This window comes from Pteropus vampyrus, unplaced genomic scaffold (assembly GCF_000151845.1).
Source record: "Pteropus vampyrus isolate Shadow unplaced genomic scaffold, Pvam_2.0 Scaffold90, whole genome shotgun sequence".
Taxonomy (NCBI): Eukaryota; Metazoa; Chordata; class Mammalia; order Chiroptera; family Pteropodidae; genus Pteropus; species Pteropus vampyrus.
In genome coordinates this window covers 3,662,539-3,666,847 of record NW_011888871.1, presented here as the reverse complement: position 1 = coordinate 3,666,847, position 4,309 = coordinate 3,662,539, and the positions used below count along the sequence as shown (strand labels likewise).

Below are 4,309 nucleotides of genomic sequence, written 5' to 3'. Positions count from 1 at the left end.
GCCGCCCCCTAAGGCGGTACTTGGGACAACCTGCCCAGCCGTATGTGGCCCCCGTGCCTTATACCCAAACCATCACACAATACCTCTGACTACCCACTCCACTCCACTCCACCGCACACCGATGACACACTCGCACTGAAGTCACTCCACACCTGGAGGGACGCACCACCAGCACACACCGAGGGTCACATGGCGGCAGACCCATACCGACCCTCCCAGCACCTGTCTCCTCCCGCGTGGATGCTGCCCACATCCTGCACGGTCCCGCCCCACTGGGCACACACACACATGCACCGTCGTATGCCCGTGGGTTTGCGTTCCAGTCGAAGGAGACGGACTGGGCCCCTGACACTGATGACACCCTGGCCATTGTCCGTGATAAGAGGAGAGCCACTCGTCAGATGGCCAGGTGACCGATCGCCCTTCCCTGCGCTCCGCCCCCACAGGTCTGTTTCTGCCTCTGGCACACGGCCGCCACCTCAAACCAAGACCAGCTCTGCTCCTCCAGGCTCAAACTAGAATGGCAGGGTGTGGAGTTGGCATCTAGAGCGTTCAAACATCTCCCTGCGCCCACCAGCTCAACTCCCAGCTGAAGTCAGGCCTAGGCAGTAGGCTCCAGACCAGGGCTGGCGGCTGGCACTTCCTAGAGGCCCCCTCGTGTGCATGGCGTCCACAGTGCCCTTTGGACCGAGGCAATTGCAGGGGAGAAATCGGCTGACCTTTGGACAAGTGCCATTCTCACTGATCGCCACATTTATGGTCTGTGACAGTTGTCATTCGTCACACGCTGTTCCTCATTCCCCACACAAAGTACTGACATTAGCTCTCTTGATTAGCTTCCTAGTGAACATTCGAGGCATGTACATATCATTTTAAAAATCTGTTCAGATCTGGCCCCCTGCCCTAGCCCACAGAGCTCATAAATAAAAGTGGAAATTCAGCACCAGCCAGGATAAGACACCTTCGGCAGAGCCCCACATCCATATTTTACCAAGTGACTCTTAGAAGCTGTCCACAGAGCAGGCTTTGCAAGGACAGGAGGCTGGGGGTGGGGGAGGGCCTCGCGGCGGCTGTGTTAGAGATCGAAGGACATGCTGACAACCCACGTGACACGAGGACCCCCGTCTGGGTGGGAACACTTTTTTTTTTTTTTTTTTTAGTGAGAAACGGGAACAGGGAAGACTGTAAATGTCATCGTGAAAAAATATCAGCAGAGCAAAAGTTCCCTTTCCACAGGCTGTGGGATGTGTCGGAGACGAGCGGCCCAGTGCAGGGCGAGGACCGGGAGCCGGGTGCCAGGCAGGCCTGCGCTGGCACCCAGGTCCTGCCCAAGACTCGCGGCACATCCCTGGGCCTTGCCTCCCCCGCCTTGTAAACAGACGTTTGTATGAACCGAAAGAGACAAATAATCTATGCCGGGCACCAAATTCGGTGCCTGAGACATAATGGGGCCCAACCGTCGCTATGATTAATAGCTATATAATCGCTAGAAAATGCTTATAATATTTAGCGAGTTTTCTGTAGCGATAATGGAGCATTGGGGAACTGCGTCCAGGCTGGTAACCCTGAACAAGGAGCACGTCCTCCTCTCTCCACACCATCTTTTCTCGACAGAAAGCACCAATAGCTCAAGTGTCATGTTCTATCCTTAATCATTTAACAGGATGAAGCCACCAAAACCTGACTGAGCCGTCCTTTTATTCACCAGTAAGATTTTCCGTAGCTAGACATGATTCATGTCAGCTCATGCAGTTTTTATAGACTCACAGAAACTTGGGCTCAAAAGGGTCTTTAGCTATCACCTGTCACCCAACTGCCATCTTCCAGGGCTAGGGAACTCACCACCTCGCACGAGGCAGTCCGTACGATGGCTGGACGGCTTCAAATGGTAGAAGACTCTTCCTCTGAGAGCTTCTGCCTGCCCCCATCGCCCTTTCCCCCACTACCCTACTTGGTCTTCAGCATCAGTAAAAACAAGATGCTGTGGCAGTCGTTTCCTGCAAGAGTCATTTCTTCATCCAACAAGCATTTCCTTAGCATCCACTTTGCCAGGCACCCGTGCTACGGGCTGGAGTTACGAATTGAGCAAGAGTCGTTAGCCCGTCAAGAGCTAAGCCGCCTTCAGCGTTCTCTCCTCCGGTGACACCTCCTCCCATCTTTCAACTTCCCTCACGTGACCTGACGTCCGGATGCCCACCACCAAACCGCCCCTTCTCTTCTAAACGTACTCGAGCTTATTAAAATTCCACCTTCGTGTCCTGGTGCCCAGAACGGAGCGCAGCATTTCTCTGAAGGTTAAGTTGGGTTTTTAGGCCAGCTTGGTCGACGTCCATGTCAAAAGCGATGCCTGTTGTGGAAAAACCCAACTGTAACCAGAGAGCTGCCAGCCAGGTCCCATTCACCGAGCTCCTGCTCCAGGAGAAAGGAGGGAGGAGCGAGGGCTGTGACTCTGGAAATGGCGTGATGTCAGCTCTCCCTGCCCAGAAGTCCCCCCAGGCATTAGCGCCAAGTCTAAGTCATTCCAATCACACAGCCTCCCCTCTACCCCTCCATTAGTGTCTGCCATGGGAAAGGTAAGAAAAATAGGGAAGGGCTATGCCGATGGCCCAACGTAGCGCTAAACGGGGAACTCGGACATAAAGGAAGGACCTTCCCTATACAAGCCCCACAGCCTGCAGGGGGGACAAAGACGAGCTTCGGAAGGTGACCCTCCAGCTGAGGAGGGTGGGTCCACCAGTAGCCTCTGACTTAGGGGGGTTCCCCACTTTGAGGCTCCTGCTGTGACTATGAGTAAGAGAACAGTCCCCCTTGTTGGAACAAAATCATGCCTCCCTCTCCCAGACCCCGTCCTTCTGCAGTTCCTGCCACTCCCTTCTTGGAAAGAAGCCATCCCCTTACAGAAGCAGAAGCCATCTCCACTCTGACATAACCCTGATTGATGCAGGAACTCCTGCAAATCTTTTGAAGTCCTGGTGCGAAGCCCCTCCTCTGTGAAGCCATTTTCCTACATATCAGGCTGGATTAAAGGGAGTATTTGAAAGCCAAAAGATGGCAGGCAGACAGAAAGGCTCATTATGAGAGAGTAATAAAACCAAAAAAAAAAAAAAATGAATGTGAGAGGAAAAGGAAAGGCCCAGGCTGGGGACAGATGTTGTCCTGCTGCCTGGAGTTCCCTTTTCTTCCTTGGGCACAGGGGAGAAAGAAATGACCTTCTAGAACAAAGTTTGCCAAGGATTCCTTATGCTCCACAAGATAGATCTAGAAAGGACTGGTCGTGCCCCAGGCACTGCAGTCTGCAGCAGCCTTCTCCCCCTCCCCGCCCCCCCAGGCCACACGGAGGGTTCCGTATCCCCTGTGTTCACACCATTCATCAACATTTCTTGGGTGCTGGTGTGGCAGGACACCGTGCTGAGGGGCTGCAAAGATGATCTCATGGTGGCCCCGTCCTCACAGTCAAGAAGCCTGCAAACGGAGAAACGGGGGCCCTGAAACGGGGTGTGTCTGGAGCTGCTGGGAACCCCGAGGAGAGTGTAACCAATCCCCTCTGGAAGAAGAGAGGAGGGCTTTCCCCGAGCAGGTGACCTTTGAGTTCTGCTTTAAAGCAAGCTTCCTCCGTCCCCTGAACCCCACTGCCCCGCAGTGCAACGAAGCAGCAAGCTCGTGGTCCTCAGAGCTGTGGCCAGGACAGGTGGCGGCGGGGGGGATTGGCAGGAGCGTCTGTGAGGGGGAGGAGGACAGGGAAAGGGGGAGGGAGAAGAGAGAGGGGAAAAGGAAGGAGAATGGGAAAAGGAGAGGGAGGGGGGGAGGAGGAAGAGGGGGGGAGAGGGAGAGAGGGAGGGAGAGAGGGAGAGATTTGAATTTCCCATCTGGAAGGGGAGCGGTAGCACGTCAGGGCCTGGCTGAGGGGCGTGATTGGAGGGCGCCTCCGGCAGCAGCCGCAGCCCCAGCTTGCCTGGCGGAGTTGCACGAGGCGGCGGCGGGAGCTGGAATAGCCGAAGGAACCACCTCGCTGAATCCCGCGGAGCCCTGCAGTGGCTCAGACGGTTGCAGGGACCGCCAGGTCGGTGCTGGCCTCGGGCCGGGAGGGCGGAGCCGGGGCTGTGGGCGACAGGGTCCCGGCTCTCGTCTGGAGGCCTCAGGGCAGCCCAGGAAGCTGGGGAGTGCGGCTCTGGGGGGACAGCTGCCCAGGACTACCGGGCGCAGGAGGGCAGGCTGCGCGGCAGAGGCAGCTCCCTCCCGGCGCGCTGGCCGAGGTGCTGAAAGGACAGCTCCCCGCGAAGGCCGGAGCCGGCGCTGGGAGGGGAGTGAA

The 4,309-nt window shown here is 56.4% G+C and overlaps 1 protein-coding gene across 2 annotated transcripts in view; it reads left to right on the top strand.

The window, feature by feature from the left end:
• CPLX2 (complexin 2) overlaps nt 1–4,309 on the top strand; it is an 86,700-nt gene that overhangs the window by 73,973 nt on the left and 8,418 nt on the right. Inside the window, exon 1 of one of the 2 annotated variants that reach the window (XM_011363862.2) lies at nt 3,911–4,060. The exons of the other annotated variant lie outside the window; for it this stretch is intronic. The gene's annotated coding sequence lies outside the window, so the exon portion shown is untranslated. Of the gene's footprint in view, nt 1–3,910; nt 4,061–4,309 lie in introns of those variants that run through there. 2 annotated transcript variants of the gene reach the window in all.